We start from the raw sequence: 19,553 nt of genomic DNA, 5'->3' as shown, positions 1-19,553 counted from the left end.
TCCGCTCCTGTCCCGCGTGACGCCACCACCAGGCCCCGCCCCCACCCACAGACTCCGGTCCGGTTCCCGCGTGACGTCACCACCAGGCCCCGCCCTCTCTCCTGGTTCCGCTCCGGCCCCTGCGTAACGCCCACGGCAGGCCCCGCCCCCACCCACAGACTCCTCTCCTGTCCCTCGTGACGTCACCGCCAGGGCCCGCCCCCTCTCCGGGTCTTCACGCCCCCTCCCCGGGTGTTCGCGCGGCCCCGGCGTGACGTCACCGACAGGCCCCGTCCCCCAGAAGGACCCGCTCCAGGCCCTCATGACGTCACTGCCATGCCCCGCCCCCTTTTCAAGGCTCCGGCCCCGCATGGCGTCACCGCCAGGCCCCGCCCCCTCTTCAAGGCTCCGCCCCGTCCCCGCTTGACGTCACTCTCAGGCCCCATCCCCTCCTCAAGACTCCGCTTCGGGTCTTTGCGCCGGCCCACGCGTGACGTCACCGCCAGGCCCCGCCTCCCTCTTCAAGGCCCCGCCCCGTCTCCCCATGACGTCACTCTCAGGCCCCATCCCCTCCTCAAAACGCCGCTCCGGGTCTTGGCGCCGGCCCACGCGTGACGTCACCGCCAGGCCCCGCCCCCCTCTTCAAGGCCCCACTCCGACTTCCGCTCTCCGCTCCTTCGCCCGGCCTCCTGATGACGTCACCGCCAGGCCCCCCGCCCCCTCCCGGAGCGGCCGACCACCCCAAAAACCCGGAGTTTCTCGCGCGGCCTCCCCGCCCACACTCAAATTCATTAATAATAATAATAATGATGATGATGATGATGGCACTTCTAGACTGTGAGCCCGCTGTTGGGTAGGGACCGGCTCTATATGTTGCCGACTTGGACTTCCCAAGCGCTTAGTACAGTGCTCTGCACACAGTAAGCGCTCAATAATAATAATAATAATAATAATAATGGCATTTATTAAGCGCTTACTATGTGCAAGGCACTGATCTAAGCGCTGGGGAGGTTACAAGGTGATCAGGTTGTCCCACGGGGGGCTCACAGTCTTAATCTCCATTTTACAGATGAGGGAACTGAGGCTCAGAGAAATGAAGTGGCTTGCCCAGGGTCACACAGCAGACATGTGGCGGAGTCGGGATTAGAACCCACGACCTCTGAATCCCAAGCCCGGGCTCCTTCCACTGAGCCAATCCTATTTATTTCCCCAGCGCTTAGTCCAGTGCTCTGCACACAGTAAGCGCTCAATAAATACGATTGAATGAATGAATTTAGGTGGCCCACGTGCCTGGGAACTTTCATTCATTCAATCCTATTTATTTCCCAAGCGCTTAGTCCAGTGCTCAGCACACAGTAAACGCTCAATAAATACGATTGAATGAATGAATTTAGGTGGCCCACGTGCCTGGGGACTTTCATTCATTCCATCCTATTTCCTCAGCGCTTAGTCCAGTGCTCAGCACACAGTAAGCGCTCAGTAAATATGATTGAATGAATGAATTTATGTGGCCCACGTGCCTGGGGACTTTCATTCATTCAATCCTATTTATTTCCCAAGCGCTTAGTCCAGTGCCCTGCACACAGTAAGCGCTCAATAAATACGATTGGATGAATGAATTTAGGTGGCCCACGTGCCTGGGGACTTGCATTCATTCCATCCTATTTCCCCAGCGCTTAGTCCAGTGCTCAGCACACAGTAAGCGCTCAATAAATAAGATTGAATGAATGAATTTTTATGGCCCACGTGCCTGGGGACTTTCATTCATTCAATCCTATTTATTTCCCCAGAGCTTAGTCCAGTGCTCAGCACACTGTAAGCGCTCAATAAATACGATTGAATGAATGAATTTATATGGCCCACGTGCCTGGGGACTTTCATTCATTCAATCGTATTTATTGAGCGCTTACTGTATGCAGAGCACTGGCCTAAGCGCTTGGAGTTATTCCCATACTTGTACTTCCCAAGCGCTTAGTCCAGTGCTCTGCACACAGTAAGCGCTCGATAAATACGATTGATGATGATGATTCCCATCCGGAGCGTGGGAATGGGGGGCTTGCCCTTGTCGGCTGCAAAGTGACCTAGGGCAAGCAGCGTGGCTCAGTGGGACGAACCCGGGCTTTGGAGTCAGAGGTCATGGGTTCAAATCCCGACTCCGCCAATTGTCAGCTGTGTGACTTTGGGCAAGTCACTTCTCCGTGCCTCAGTTCCCTCATCTGTAAAATGGGGATTAAGACTGTGAGCTCCACGTGGGACAACCTGATCACCTTGTATCCCTCCAATGCTTAGAACAGTGCTTTGCACATAGTAAATGCTTAACAAATACCACTATTATTATTATTATTATTACTGTGTGCAGAGCACTGTAGTAAACGCTTGGGAAGTACAAGTCGGCAACATTTAGAGACGGTCCCTTATCATCTGTGTACTTTGGGCAAGTCACTTCAACAGAGTGCATAGTAAGCACTTAATAAATGCCATCATTATTATTATAAGTGCCGTGGGGTGGGGAGGGGGGATGAATCAAGGGAGCGAGTCAGGGTGGCTCAGTGGCCAACTTGGCCTTCCCAAGCGCTTAGTCCAGTGCTCTGCACACAGTAAGCGCTCAATAAATACGATTGAAATGAATGAATGAAAGAGCCCGGGCTTGGGGGTCAGAGGATGTGGGTTCTAATTCCGCCTCCGTCACTTGTCTTCTGTGTGACCTTGGGCAAGTCGCTTAACTTCTCTGTGCCTCAATTCCCTCATCTTTAAAATGGGGAGAATAATAATAATGATGATGATATTTGTTAAGCGTTTACTATGTGCAAGGCACTGTTCTTAGTGCTGGGGGGATACAAGGTGATCAGGTTGTCCCACGTGGGGCTCGCAGTCTTAATTCCCATTTTACAGATGCGGTAACTGAGGCACAGAGAAGTGAAGTGACTTGCCCAAAGTCACACAGCCAGTAAGTGGCAGAGTCGGAATTAGAACCCATGACCTCTGACTCTCAAACCCGGGCATTTTCCACTGAGCCACGCTGCTTCTACTTAACAAATACCATAATTATAATAATTATTATTAGAAAAGGAGGGCTTAATCAGGGACGGTCTCTTGAAAGAAGCCCCACCTCCAGACCTCCTCCCCGAGTTTACCCATCAGTAATAATAATAATGGTATTTGTTAAGCGCTTACTATGTGCAGAGCACTCTTCTAAGCGCTGGGGTAGAGAAGCAGCGTGGCTCAGTGGAAAAAGCCCAGGCTTTGGAGTCAGAGGCCATGGGTTCAAATCCCAGCTGTGTGACTTTGGGCAAGTCACTGAACTTCTCTGTGCCTCAGTTATCTCATCTGTAAAATGGGGATTAAGATTGTGAGCCCCACATGGGACAACCTGATCACTCGGTATCCCCCCCAGCGCTTAGAACAGTGCTTTGCACATAGTAAGCACTTAACAAATACCAAAATTATCATTATTACAAGGTAATCAGGTTGTCCCACGTGAGGCTCACAGTCTTAATCCCCATTTTACAGATGAGGGAATTGCGGCCCAGAGAAATTAAGCGGCTTGCCCAAGGTCACACAGCAGACAAGTGGCAGAGCCGGGATTAGAACCCACGACCTCTGACTCCCAAGTCCGGGCTCTTTCCACTGAGCCACGCTGCTTCTCTAAGGGGACTCCCTCCCCCTGGGGGGGTCTCCCCCAACCCCCTTCCCTAACATAAACCCCCAAACCCATCCCGGGGGGATTTTCCCCCAACTTTCCCAGTGGCTTCAACCTCTCCAGCGCTTCCCAGGGCCTGGGAATGGTGGGCTGGGAAGAGAGAGGGAAAAGGGATGGAATTCTCACCTTTCCATCGGAGCTGAGGTCTGGGGGAGGGGGGCACCAGTTGGAACAGTCCCCTGCCTCCGTTCAGGGCAGCCTCCCTCCCAGCCCCCAGCATCATCATCATCATCATCATCAATCGTATTTATTGAGCGCTTACTGTGTGCAGAGCACTGTACTAAACGCTTGGGAAGTACAAGTTGGCAACATATAGAGACAGTCCCTACCCAACAGTGGGCTCACAGTCTAAAAGCAGGGGTGGGGTATAATGATGATGGCATTTGTTAAGCGCTTACTATGTGCAAAGCACTGTTCTAAGCGCTGGGTATCCTGGTGGATTAAACTCCCAAACTAAGCAGCAGCGTGGCTCAGTGGAAAGAGCCCCGGCTCGTGGGTTCAAATCCCGGCTCCGCCAATTGTCGTCTGTGTGACTTTGGGCAATCACTTCACTTCTCTGGGCCTCAGTTACCTCATCTGTAAAATGGGGGTGAAGACTGTGAGCCCCGCGTGGGACAACCTGATCACCTTGTAACCCCCCCCCCCAGCGCTTAGAACAGTGCTTGGCACATAGTAAGCACTTAATAAATGTCATTATTATTATTATTATTATTAAGTGCTTACTATGTGCCAAGCACTGTTCTAAGCGCTGGGTATTTCCTGGTGGATTAAACTCCCAAACTAAGCGGCAGCATGGCTCAGTGGAAAGAGCCCAGGCTCATGGGTTCAAATCCCGGCTCCGCCAATTGTCGTCTGTGTGACTTTGGGCAATCACTTCACTTCTCTGGGCCTCAGTTACCTCATCTGTAAAATGGGGGTGAAGACTGTGAGCCCCGCGTGGGACAACCTGATCACCTTGTAACCCCCCCAGCGCTTAGAACAGTACTTTGCACATAGTAAGTGCTTAATAAATGTCATCATTATTATTATTATTGTTATTAAACCCCCACTGGTGAATTAAAGTTCAAGGCCTAGCAGTACAGATCTCTCGATTCCCCCCAAGCGCCTAGTACAGTGCTCTGCCCACAGTAAGCACTCAATAAATACGATTGAATGAATGAATTGAGTGCTCAGTATGTGTGCAGAGCACCCGACTAAGCGCTTGGGACGGACAGCTCAACAACAGAGACGGTCCCGACCCCACAACGGGCTCGTAGCCTAGAATAATAATAATAATAATAATAATAATAATGGCCTTTGGTAAGCACTTACTATGTGCCAAGCACTGTTCTAAGCCATTCATTCATATTTATTGAGCGCTTACTGTGTACTATTATTATTACTCCATTTATTTATTTTACTTGTCTTGCCTCCTTCCCTTCCCCACAGCACCTGTATATGTTTGTATATATTTATTACTCTGTTTATTTTACTTGTAAATATCTATTCTATTTATTTCATTTTGTTAATATGTTTGGTTTTGTTCTCTGTCTCCCCCTTCTAGACTGTGAGCCCGCTGTTGGGTAGGGACTGTCTCTATATGTTGCCAACTTGGACTGCCCAAGCGCTTAGTACAGTGCTCTGCACACAGTAAGCGCTCAATAAATATGATTGATTGATTGATTGTCATTGGACGCTTTCATTCAGTCATTCGTTCAGCCAGGTTTAATTAAGCGCTTACTGTGTGCAGAGCGCTGTACGCTTAGACCAGTGCTTGGCACCTCGTAAGCGCTTAACAAATATGATAATTATTACTAAGCCCTTGGGAGAGGACAATGCAGCAATGAACAGGCAAGTTCCCTGCCCACAAAGCTTTCAACTCCATTTTAACGGAGGAGGAAACTGAGGCCCGGAGAGGTTAAGTGACTTGCTCAAGGTCACACAGCAGAGATTAGAATAGGTTCTCTCTGTTCAGATCAATCGGTCGTATTTACTAAGCGCTTAATGTATGTAGGGAAGCAACATGGCTCAGTGGAAAGAGCCCAGGCTTTGGGCAAGTCACTTAACTTCTCTGTGCCTCAGTTCCCTCATCTGGAAAATGGGATGAAGACTGGGAGCCTGCGTGGGACAACCTGATCACCTCGTTACCTCCCCAGCGCTTAGAACAGTGCTTTGCACATAGTAAGCGCTTAATAAATAGAGAGGCAGCGTGGCTCAATGGAAAGAGCACGGGCTTTGGAGTCAGAGGTCATGGGTTCAGCTGTGTGACTTTGGGCAAGTCACTTCACTTCTCTGAGCCTCACTTACCTCATCCGTAAAATGGGGATTAATGTGAGCCCCACATGGGACAACCTGATCACCTTGTATCCTCCCCAGCGCTTAGAATAGTGCTTTGCACATAGTAAGTGCTTAACAAATGCCATTATTATTATTATTAATTATATTATTATATAATATATTATTATATAATATATTATATAATTATATATTATAATTATATAACAATTATTGATAATAATAATAATAAATGCCATTATTATTATTACTAAGTGCTTGGGAGACGACAACACAACAATATAACAGACACATTCCCAGTCCACAGTGAGCTGACAGTCTAGAGGGGGAGACAGACACTGATATAAATGAATAAATTATGGATATGGACATAAATGCTGTGGGGCTGGGAAGGGGGATGAATAAAGGGAGCAGGTCAGGGTGACTCAGAAGGGAGTGGAAGAAGAGGAAATGAGGGCTTAGTCAGGGAAGGCCTCTTGGAAGAAGTGTATTCATTCAATCGTATTTATTTATTGAGCGCTTACTGTGTGCAGAGCACTGTACTAAGCGCTTGGGAAGTACAAGTTGGCAACATATAATAATAATAATAATAATGGCATTTATTAAGCGCTTACTATGTGCAAGGCACTGTTCTAAGCGCTGGGGAAGTTACAAGGTGATCAGGTTGTCCCACAGGGGGCTCACAGGGCTTCATCCCCATTTTACAGATGAGGGAACTGAGGCCCAGAAAAGTGATTTGCCCAAAGTCACACAGCCGACAAGAGGCAAAGCCAGAATTTGATAATAAGAGACGATGATGGCATTCGTTAAGTGCTTATTGTTTGCAAAAGCACTGTTCTAAGCGCCGGGGGGGATACAAGGTGATCAGGTTGTACCTTGCGGGGCTCACAGACTTCATCCCCATTTGACAGATGAGGGAACTGAGGCCCAGAGAAGTGAAGTGACTTGCCCAAAGTCACACAGCTGATAACTGGTGGAGCCCGGATTTGATGATGAGAGATGATGGCATTTGTTTAGCATTTACTATGTGCAAAGCACTGTTCTAAGCGCTGGGGAGGATGCAAGGTGATCAGGTTAACCCACGGGGGCCCACGGTCTTCCTCTCCCCTTTATTTTTTTTTAAATTTAATTAATTAATTTATTTATTTTAATGGCATTTATTAAGCGCTTACTATGTGCAAAGCACTGTTCTAAGCGCTGGGAGGATACAAGGCGATCAGGTTGTCTCACGTGGGGCTCACAGTCTTAATCCCCATTTTACAGATGAGGTAACTGAGGCCCAGAGAAGTGAAGTGACTTGCCCAAAGTCACACAGCTGACAAGGGGCTGAGCTGGGATTTGAACCCATGACCTCTGGCTCCAAAGCCCGGGCTCTTTCCACTGAGCCATGCTGCTTCTGAGCCACACTGCTTCTATAGAGACGGTCCCTACCCAACAGTGAGCTCACAGTCTAGAAGAGTCTATTAAAGTGTACCTTTAATAAAGTGGGGAAAGTAATTGTGGGATATAATAATAATAATGATGGCATTTGTTAAGCGCTTACTATATGCAAAGCACTGTTCTAAGCGCTGGGGTGGGGGATACAAGGTGATCAAGTTGTCCCACGTGGGGCTTACAGTCATCACCCCCATTTTAAAGATGAGGTAACTGAGGCTCCGAGAAGTTAAGTGACTTACCCAAGGTCACGCAGCAGACATGTGGTGGAGCCAGGACTCGAACCCATGACCTCTGACTCCAAAGCCCGTGCTCTTTCCACTGAGCCACAATGCTTCTCTGCTTAATAATAATAATGATGGCATTTGTTAAGCGCTTACTATGTGCCAAGCACTGAACAGGGAGGGTCTGCTCCTTTCCCATTGCCTCCCCTAGCCAGGACACTGGTCTGCCCCACGCCTCATTCATTCATACTCATTCATTAGTATTTATTGAGTGCCTTCTGCGTTAGAGAAGCAACGTGGCTCAGTGGAAAGAGCCCGGGCTTTGGGGTCAGAGGTCATGGGTGCAAATTCCAGCTCCACCACTTGTCAGCTGTGTGACTTTGGGCAAGTCACTTCACTTCTCTGTGCTTCAGTTACTCCATCTGTAAAATGGGGATTAAGACTGTGAGCCCCACATCGGACAACCTGATCACCTTGTATCTACACTGTGCTTGGCACATAGTAAGCGAAGAGAAGCAGTTTGGCTCAGTAGGAAAGAGCCCGGGCTTTGGAGTCAGAGGTCATGGGTTCAAATCCCGGCTCTGCCAATTGTCAGCTGTGTGACTTTGGGCAAGTCACTTCACTTCTCTATGCCTCAGTTACCTCATCTGTAAAATGGGGATTAAGACTGTGAGCCCCACGAGGGACAACCTGATCGCCTTGTAACCTGAACAGTGCTTTGCACTTAATAAATGCCATTAGTATTATTAAGTGCTTAACAAATACTATTATTATTAATGTTAATTAATTATTAATAATAATGATGGTATTTGCTAAGCGCTTACTATGTGCCAAGTACTGCTCTAAGCGCTGGGGAGGTTACAAGGTAATCAGGTTGTCCCACGGGGGGGCTCACAGTTTTAATCCCCATTTTACAGATGAGGGAACTGAGGCCCAGAGAAGTGAAGTGACTTGCCCAAAGTCACACAGCTGACAGTTGGTGGAGCTGGGATTTGCACCCATCATCATCAATCGTATTTATTGAGCGCTTACTGTGCGCAGAGCACTGTACTAAGCGCTTAATGACCCATGACTTCTGACTCCAAAGCCCGGGCTGCTGCTTCTCTTATTATTATTATTATTATTATTATTATTATTATTATTATTATTACAGTGGGCTGTACTGGGAGCCACCCAACCACCTCCTCCAGGAATTCTTCCCTGCTTGACCCCATTGTGCCCTGACTTCCTCAGTTCTTCCTTGGGGCCGCATGGATTTTTAATTTTGGGGATTTGGGCTGGGAGCTGGGATGTGAACCAGTGTGGCTTTGTGGATAGAGCACGGGGCTGGGAGTCAGAAGGTCATGCGTTCACTCATTCAATCGTATTTATTGAGCGCTTACAGTGTGCAGAGGTTCTACTCCTGGCTCCACCTCTTGTCTGCTGTGTGGCCTTGGGCAAATCACTTCACTTCTCTGGGCCTCATTTCCCTCATCTGCAGAAATGGGGATTGAAACTGGGAGCCTCACGTGGAACAGGGATTGTGTCCAACCTGATCTGCTTGTAATAATGGCATTTGTTAAGCACTTACCCTGTGCGAAGCACTGTTCTAAGCGCTGGGGAGGATACAAGGTGATCAGGTTGTCCCACAGGAGGCTCACAGTCTTAATCCCCATTTTACAGATGAGGTAACTGAGGCACAGAGAAATTGTGACGCCCAAAGTAATAATAATAATTTTGGTATTTGTTAAGTGCTTACTATGTGCAAGGCACTGTTCTAAGCGCTGGGGAGGATACAAGGTGATCAGGTTGTCCCACAGGAGGCTCACAGTCTTAATCCCCATTTTACAGACCAGGTAACTGAGGCACAGAGAAGTTAAGTGACTTGCCCAAAGTAATAATAATAATAATAATTTTGGTACTTGTTAAGCGCTTACTATGTGCAAAGCACTGCTCTAAGCGCTGGGGAGGATACAAGGTGATCAGGTTGTCCCACAGGAGGCTCACAGTCTTAATCCCCATTTTACAGACGAGGTAACTGAGGCACAGAGAAGTAAAGTAACTTGCCCAAAGTAATAATAATAATAATAATTTTGCTATTTGTTAAGCACTTACTATGTGCAAAGCACTGTTCTAGGCGCTGGGGAGGATACAAGGTGATCAGGTTGTCCCATGTGGGGCTCACATTCTTAATCCCCATTTTATAGATGCCCCATTTTATGTGGCCAACTTGTACTTCCCAAGCGCTCAGTACAGCGCTCTGCACACAGTAAGCGCTCAGTAAATACGATTGAATGAATGAATGAATAGATGAGGTAGCTGAGGCCCAGAGAAGTGCAGTGACTTGCCCAAAGTCACACAGCTGACAAGCGGCGGAGCCGGGATTTGAACCCATGGCCTCAGACTCCAAAGCCCGGGCTCTTTCCACTGAGCCACGCTGCTTCCCCGTGGCTCAGTGGAAAGTACTCACCCCAGCGTTTAGTACGGTGCCTGGCACATACTAAATGCTTAACAAATGCCATCATTATTATTATTATAAATAATTAAATAATAAATAATAAATATAAATATAAATGAATAATAAATACTAAATAAATACTAAATATAATTATAAATTAATTGATAATGATAATAATGATGATAATGATAATGATGATGATGATGATAATGATGATGATAATAATAATAACAACAACAACAACAATAATAATAATAATAATAATAATAATGATAATAATAAAAGAGTCCAGTGCAGGGCCAGCTCATCTCACCCACAGGTCTGTCTCCGGCCTAGACGGGAGGCTCCTCGAGGGTGGGCAGGGAAGGGGTAGGGTGATTCCTGGACACTGAGCCCACGGGATTAGGTAGCCAGCCCAGTCCAGAGGGACACAGAGAGCAGGGCGGGATAGACCAGGGACCCTTAAGGATTTAGCCAGTCCTGCTTAAATCCCCCTCTGGACTGTAAACTCACTGTGGGCAGGGAATATGTCTGTCTATTGCTGTACTGTACACTCCCAAGAGTTTAGTACAGTGCTCTGCACACAGTAAAACCTCAGTAAACATGACTGGCTGGCTGGTTCACTGGGGCTGGCCCATCTAATAATAATAATTGTGGCATTTGTTCAAGCGCTTACTGTGTGCTGTTCTAAGTGCTGGGGTGGATACACTGTAGACACTGACACACATAAATACTGACACATGCTCCTAAACACCAACGTGCACACTCTCACACACATATAGACACACACGCACACGTATAACTATATTTATTGCTGGTTTGTACTTCCCAAGTGCTTAGTACAGTGCTCTGCACACAGTAAGTGCTCAATAAATATGATTGAATGAAGCCTTCTAATTCCAGCTCTGCCACTTGTCCGCTGTGTGACCTTGGGCAAGTCACTACACTTCTCTGTGCCTCAGTTCCCTCGTCTGTAAAATGAAGATTAAGATGGTGAGTCCCATGAGAGACAACTTGATTACCTTTTATCTACGCCAGCGCTTAGAACGGTGCTTGGCATTCATTCATTCATTCATTCAATCATATTTATTGAGCACTTACTGTGTGCAGAGCACTGTACTAAGTGCTTGGCACTTAGTGCTTAACAAATACAATCATCATAATTCATGTAATCATATTTACTGAGGGCTTACTTTGTGTAGAGGACTGTACTAAGTGCTTGGAAAGTACAGTTCGGTAACAGACAGAGATAATCCCTACCCAGTAATGTAAACCCGTTGTGGGCAGGGATTGTCTCTACCTCGGTGTTCAGAACAGTGCTTGGCACTTGGTAAGCGCTTAACAAATACAGTACATTCAATCGTACTTATTGGGTGCTTACTGCGTGCAGAGCACTGGACCAAGCACTTGGAAACCAGTGTGGCTCAGTGGAAAGAGCACAGGCTTGGGAGTCAGAGGTCATGGGTTCAAATCCCGGCTCTGCCAATTGTCAGCTGTGTGACTAGGCAAGTCACATAACTTCCCTCAGTTACCTCATCTGTAAAATCTGTGATTAAGACTGTGAACCCCCCGTGGTACAACCTGATCACCTTGTAACCTCCCCAGCGCTTAGTACAGTGCTTTGCACATAGGAAGCACTTAATAAATGCCATTATTATTATTATTATATATCTATAGAAATATATTCATTCATTCAGTTGTATATAGTATATATATATACACACACACCCCACATTCAGAGAGATTATACTGCACTCAGTAAGTGCTCAATAAATACCAGTAATTGATGGGTGGGATTGTAAACTCTTTTGTGACAGGAACTGTGTCTCTTGCTTCTTTTAATAATAATAATAATAATAATAATAATAATAATGGCATTTGTTAAGTGCTTACTGTGTGCCAAGCACTGTTCTAAGTGCTAGGGTAAATACAAGATAATCAGGTTGTCCTACATGTCCTACAGTCTCAATCCCCATTTTACAGACGAGGTACCTGAGGCACAGAGAAGTGAAGTGACTTGCCTAAGGTCACACAGCAGACAAGTAGCAGAGCTGGGATTAGAACCCATGACCTCTGACTCCCAAGCACTCCTCTAAGTGCTTTTTTTTCCCGAGCACTTAGTACAGTGTTGTTGCATTAAGTCGGAGCTAAATACATACCATTATCAATCAATCGATGGTATTTATTGAGACCCTACCTTGAAGACCGAATCATCTGTGCACTGTGCCCTTTGGGTTTTTGGTATTTTCCCCACCTTCACGCCCACAGCACTTATGTACATATCTAAAACTTATTTATATTAAAGTCTGTCTTCCCCTTTCCCAAACACTTAGCACAGTGCGCTGCACACAGTAGACACTCAATGAATACCACCGATCGACTGATTAGGCGCCTTAGAAGAGTTAGCAGATTTAGTCTTAGATCATCATCATCATCATCAATCGTATTTATTGAGCGCTTACTGTGTGCAGAGCACTGTACTAAGCGCTTGGGAAGTACAAATTGGCAACATATAGAGACAGTGACTGTGTCTGATCCAATTAGCTTGTATCCACCCCACAATTTAGCACAGTGTTTGACACTTAGTAATCAATCTATCAGTCAACTGAGTTCTTACCATGCGCAGAGCACTCTACTAAGCCCTAGTGAGAGTCCAAAAAAGTCAGTAAAAAATGATCCCAGTCCTCAGTGAATTTACAATCGAATGGGAAATCATTTGTAAATATTATTATCATATAATAATAATAATAATGGTATTTGTTAAGCACTTATTTGCCAAGCACTTTTCTAAGCGCTGGGGTAGATACAGGGTAATCAGATCATCCCACATGGGGCTGGCACTTTTAATCCCCATTTTAATAATAATAATAATGATAATGGTGGTATTTGTTAAGCAATTACTATGTGCAAAGCACTGTTCTAAGCGCTGGGGGGATACAAGGTGATTAAGTTGTCCCACGTGGGGCTCACAGTTTTAATCCCCACTTTACAGATGGGGGAACTGAGGCCCAGAGAAGTGATGTGACTCACCCAAAGTCACACAGCAGACAAGTGGCGGAGCGGGGATTAGAACCCGTGACCTGCGACTCCCAAACCCGCACTCTTTCCACTAAGCAATGCTGCTGTTGGGTAGGGATATGTTGCCATCTTGTACTTCCCAAGCGCTTAGTACAGTGCTCTGCACACAGTGAGCGCTCAATAAATATGATTGATTGATTGATTCTTCACAGCGTGAAGATAATCATCACACACTGCAATGACGCATCGCATCATTGTGAAGCAGCATGGCATAGGGACCGTCTCTATATGTTGCCAACTTGTACTTCCCAAGCGCTTAGTCCAGTGCTCTGCACACAGTAAGCGCTCAATAAATATGATTGAATGACTGAATGAATGAGTGGAACACAGGCCCGGGAGTCAAAGGATCTGGGTTCGAATCCCAGCTCTGCCACATTTGCTGCGTGACCTTGGGCAAATCACTTCACTTCTCTGGGCCTCAGTGGCCTCATCTGTAAAATGGGGATTGAGACTGTGAGCCCCACATAGGACAGGGACTGTGTCCAATCCAATTTGCTCATATCCACCTTAGTACAGCGCTTAGTACAGTGCCTGACACATAGTACGTGCTTAACAAATATCATTATTATTATCCACTAGGTCACCCTGTTTTTCAAAACAATTTGCTACTGGAGGCGGAAGGAAAAGTTAATATATAGGTGAGTGAGTGCGTACATTAAAGAGGTGTAAATTGGTGTTATGAATGGCATAGAAAAGCCAAAAGGGCAGTTGGGGGCTATAACCGGGGGAAAGAAAAATTAATTGTGAAAGATTTCTCAGAGGATATACCTCTAATTTCAGGACTGGGGGGTAGAGATGGGAATAACTGTAGTCTGGTGGGTAGAGAAGCAGCGTGGCTCAGTGAAAAGAGCATGGGCTTTGGAGTCAGAGGTCATGGGTTCAAATCCCGGCTCCACCAATTGCAGCTGTGCGACTTTGGGCAAGTCACTTAACTTCTCTGAGCCTCAGTTCCCTCATCTGGAAAATGGGGATGAAGACTGTGAGCCCCCCGTGGGACAACCTGATCACCTTATAACCTCCTCAGTGCTTAGAACTGTGCTTTGCACATAGTAAGCGCTTAATAAACGCCTTTATGCGGTTTAATGGCTAGAGCTGGCTCAGTGGAAAGAGCACGGGCTTTGGAGTCAGAGGTCATGGGTTTGAATCCCGACTCCGCCACATGTCTGCTGTGTGACCTTGGGCAAGTCACTTAACTTCTCTGAGCCTCAGTTACCTCATCTGTAAAATGGGGATGAAGACTGTGAGCCCCACATGGGACAACCTCATCACCTTGTATCCCCCCCAGCGCTTAGAACAGTGCTTTGCACATAGTAAGCGCTTAACAAATACCATCATTATATTATTATTATGAAATTGCAGGGAGTCCTGGGTGGGAGAGAGCGTTTGAGCAAGAGGTCATAGGTGGAAGGAATGAGAAGGAGGAATTGTGAGTGGATTGGCTTGGGAAGAAAAGAGAGTGCGAGCTGGGTTCTAGTGGTAGAAGAGAGTGGATTAATAATCAATTAATCAATGATTTTTAAGAATTCATTAATGATATTTGTCTATGCCAGGCACTGTACTAAGTGCTGGAGTAGATACAAGATCAATGATTTTTAAGAATTCATTAATGATATTTGTTAAATGTTTACTCTGTACCAGGCACTGTACTAAGTGCTGGGGTAGACACAAGATCATCAGGTTGGACACAGTCCCCGTCCCACATGGGGCTCAGATTCTTAATCCTCATTTCACAGCCCTTAGAACAGTGCTTGGCACATAGTAAGCGCTTAACAAATACCATCATCATCATTTTACAGATGAGGTAGATGAGGCACAAAAAGTGATAAGGCTTGCCCAAAGTCACAAGACCTCTGATTCCCAGGCCCATGCTCTTTTCACTAAACCACTCTGCTTCTTTTTATTTATTGAGCGTTTGCTGTGTGCAGAGCACTGTACTAAGCACTCAGGAAAGCACAATAAAGAATTGGTGGATGAGATAATAATAATAATAATGTTGGTATTTGTTAAGCACTTACAATGTGCCAAACACTGTTCTAAGCACTGGGGTAGACACAAGGTAATCAGGTTGTCCCCTGTGGGGCTTGACAGTCTTCATCCCCATTTGACAAATGGGGTAACTGAGGTACAGAGAATAATAATAATAATAATAATAATAATAATAATAATAATAATGGTATTTGTTAAGCGCTTACTATGTGCAAAGCACTGTTCTAAGCTCTGGGAGACTACAAGGTGATTAGGTTGTCATCATCATCAATCATCAATCATATTTATTGAGCGCTTACTGTGTGCAGAGCACTGTACTAAGCGCTTGGGAAGTACAAATTGGCAACATATAGAGACAGTCCCTACCCAACAGTGGGCTCACAGTCTAAAAGGGGGAGACAAAACCAAACATACTAACAAAATAAAATAAATATTTTATGAGTCCCAAGTGGGGCTCATAGTCTTAATCCCCATTTTACAGATGAGGAAACTGAGGCCCAGAGAAGTTAAGTAACTTGCCCAATGTAGCACAGCTGACAAGTGGCAGAGGTGGGATTTGAACCCATGACCTCTGACTCCAAAGCCCAGACTCTTTCCACTGAGCCACGCTGCTTCTCTAGCTACAACAAGCTTACCTTCTAGAGGGGGAGACAGACATGAAAATAGATTAAGAAGGGGAAATAGGAGAAGGAGGAAGCTGATTAAATGTCTTAAAGCCAGTTGTCACGAGTTTCACTTGATACAGAGTGGAAGTGCAACCACTGGAGATTTTTGAGGTGTGGGGAGATGGGAGCAGAAGAACATTTTAGAAAAATGAACTAAGGAAAAGAGCAAAATAGGGCCTGAAGAGCAGGAAGGCTGGAGGCAGAAAGCTCACCCTCTAGACCATAAGCTTGTTGTGGGCAGGGAATGTGTCTGTTTATTATTATATTGTACTCTCCCAACCGCTTAATATAGTGCTTTGCACACTGTAAGCGCTCAACAAATGAATGTCGAGGTGGTATATGACAAGTGGCCAGGGCCAGCCAGGGTGGTGGTCTTTTGGAAGGAGAGGAAGGAGTCGATCAGGGAAATGTGGAGGAAAAACAGGCAGGACTTAGTGACAGACTGCTAAATATGAGAATTGAACGAGAGGAGTCAAGGATAATGCCAAGGTGTGGGCTACTTTCTCGAACACATGCTCTTCACACAGTAAGCGCTCAATAAATACCTGTTGTTCCAGATGTTTCATTTCCCCCTCGAGCCCTCTGTTCCTCCCTCCTTCTCCATCTCTTGTCTCTGATGACCTGGCCACTTACTTTACTGAGAGAATGGAAACCCTCAAGAATGGAAACTAGCTCTCTTCCTCCCTTCAAGGCCCTACTGAGAGCTCACCTCCTCCAGGAGGCCTTCCCAGACTGAGCCCCTTCCTTCCTCTCCCCCTCGTCCCCCTCTCCATCCCCCCATCTTACCTCCTTCCCTTCCCCACAGCACCTGTATATATGTATATATGTTTGTACATATTTATTACTCTATTTATTTATTTATTTATTTTACCTGTACATATCTATTCTATTTATTTTATTTTGTTAGTATGTTTGGTTTTGTTCTCTGTCTCCCCCTTTTAGACTGTGAGCCCATTGTTGGGTGGGGCCTGTCTCTATATGTTGCCAACTTGTACCTCCCAAGTGCTTAGTACAGTGCTCTGCACACAGTAAGCGCTCAACAAATACGATTGATTGATTGATTGATTGAAACCCTCTCCCTAAAATCTCCCCTGCTCCTCTCCAGGCCTTCCTTCCTGCTGCCCCTTCTTCAACTTTCCCAGCACGAGAGGAGATCCCCTGCCTTCTTTCAAAATCCACCTCCTCCACCTGCACTTTTGACCCCATTCCTTTGGACCTTATCAAAGCACTTGCCCCCTCCCTCCTTCCCTCCCTGACCATCATCTTCAACTGTTCACTCTCCAGTGGCTTCTTCTCCACTGTTTTCAAACATGCTTGTGCCTCTCCTATCTTAAAAATCTTTCCCTTGACCCCACGGCTCCCTCCAGTTATTGTCCCATCTCCCTCCAACCATTCCTCTCCTTGAGTGAGTTTCTACATCCACTGTCTCAAATTCCTCTCTTCCAATACTCATCAATCGTATTTATTGAGCGCTTACTGTGTGCAGAGCACTGTACTAAGCGCTTGGGAAGTACAAATTGGCAGCATATACTCCCCCTGGCCCCCGCCAATCTGGCTTCTTTCCCCTTCACTCCACAGAAACAGCCCTCTCAGAGGTCACCGATGATCTCCTTCTTGCCAAATCCAATGGCCTCTACTCCATCCTAATCCTCCTAAGCCTCTCAGTTGCCTTCGACACCGTCAACAACCTTTTTCTCCTGGAAGCATTATTCAATATCTCTCTCCCCATCTAGACTCTAAGCTCACTGTGGGCAAGGAATGTGTCTGCCAACTCTGTTATGTCGTACCTTTCCAAACACTTAATACAGTGATCTACACACAGTAAGTGCTCGAATAAATATGATTAAATGAATCTACAAACAGTAAACATTCAAAAAATATGACTGATTGATTGATTGATTGATACAGGAAATGGCAGAGGCAATCTCTTGGAGGCCACAATGCTGTGCAGGAGAGCAAGGATCGAAGAGGAAACATCCGGCCTCCTCCCCCTGGACCCAGCAGGTTTTACTTACCTTCCTTTTCCTTCCTTTTCCTTCCTTTTCCTTCCTTCCTTCCTTCCCATTTATTGAGCGCTTACTGTGTGCAGAGCGCTCTACACCTGTGTATATGTATATATGTTTGTACGCATTTATTACTCTGTTTATTTATTTATTTTATTTGTGCATATTTATTCTATTTATTTTATTTTGTTAATATGTTTTGTTTTGTTCTCTGTCTCCTAGACTGTGAGCCCACTGTTGGGTAGGGACCGTCTCTATATGTTGCCAACTTGTACTTCCCAAGCGCTTAGTACAGTGCTCTGCACGCAGTAAGCGCTCAATAAATACGATTGAATGAATGAATGAATGAATGAACTGAGCTCTTGGGACGTTACAATAGAACAATAAACAGACACGTTCCTGCCCACAACGAGCTTACAGTCTAGAGGGAGAGACAGCTATTAATATACTACACTGTCCGCCCTGAGATCTTCACCCTTTCTCCTCTCACAGCCACTCATCTCCTCTGGGTGGGGACTCGGGAGACCTCTGGAGCCAGGAGTTGGTCGGTTTCCATAGTAACCATTTTGGCCCTGGACTCAGCAGTAGCAGCAGCAGCATCATGCTTTCTGGTTTCCATGGTGACCACTCAGGCACCCATCTCCATGGAGATGATACCAACGTTTCCTTCAGTTTCCTAGTTGCCCAGGCAATCATTCCCCTACCCACGCTGAGTCCCCACTGTGTGTTTCCAGAACATGTGTGTACATGCGTGCGTGCGTGTGCGTGTGCGTGTGCATGTGTGTGTGTGTGTGTGTGTGTGCCCGCCCTGACTCTCCCATCTGACTCCGTGGCTCAGTGGAAAGAGCCCGGGCTTCTAGACTGTGAGCCCGCTGTTGGGTAGGGACCCCCTCTATATGTTGCCAACTTGGACTTCCCAAGGGCTTTGTCCAGTGCTCTGCACACAGTAAGCGCTCAATAAATACGATTGAATGAATGAATGAATGGAGTCAGAAGTCATGGGTTCAAATCCCAGCTCCGCCAATTGTCAACTGGGTGACTTTGGGCATGTCACTTCACTTCTCTGGGCCTCAGTTCCCTTATCTGTAAAATGGGGATTAAAATGGGAGCCCCCCCGTGGGACAACCTGATCACCTTGTAACCTCCCCAGCGCTTAGAACAGTGTTTGGCACAGAGTAAGTGCTTAATAAATGCTATCATTATTATTATTATACCCTGCGCTCTGCACTGTTCATTCAGTCAATCCTATTTATTGAGTGCTTACTGTGTGCAGAGCACTGTACTAAGCGCTTGGGAGAGTACGTTAGAACAATAAACAGACACAGTCCTTGCCCACAATTCTCCCGCATGCAGCTTCCCTGGAGGTGCAGAGTTGGAAGTTGGGAAGAGGTGGGGGCTGATTTATTTGTACTCATTCAATCGTATTTCATTCATTCATTCAATTGTATTTATTGAGCACTTACTGTGTGCAGAGCACTCTACTAAGCACTTGGGAAGTACAAGTTGGCAACATTTAGAGACTGTCCCTATGCAAAAACAGGCTCACAGTCTAGGAGGGAGACTATATATTTCTGGAGATAATAATAATAATAATAATAATAATAACAATAATTTTGGTATTTCTTACTATGTGCCAAGCACTGTTCTAAGCGCTGGGGGAGATACAAGGTAATCAGGTGGTCCCACATGGGGCTTACGGTCTTAATCCCCATTTTTCAGATGAGATAACCGAGGAACAGAGAAGTTCAGTGACTTGCTCAAAGTTACACAGCT

The sequence above is a fragment of the Tachyglossus aculeatus genome, chromosome 11 (genome assembly GCF_015852505.1).
Source record: "Tachyglossus aculeatus isolate mTacAcu1 chromosome 11, mTacAcu1.pri, whole genome shotgun sequence".
Lineage (NCBI taxonomy): Eukaryota > Metazoa > Chordata > Mammalia > Monotremata > Tachyglossidae > Tachyglossus > Tachyglossus aculeatus.
The sequence above is the reverse complement of the archived record's forward strand: the minus strand, read 5'-3'. Positions refer to the sequence as shown.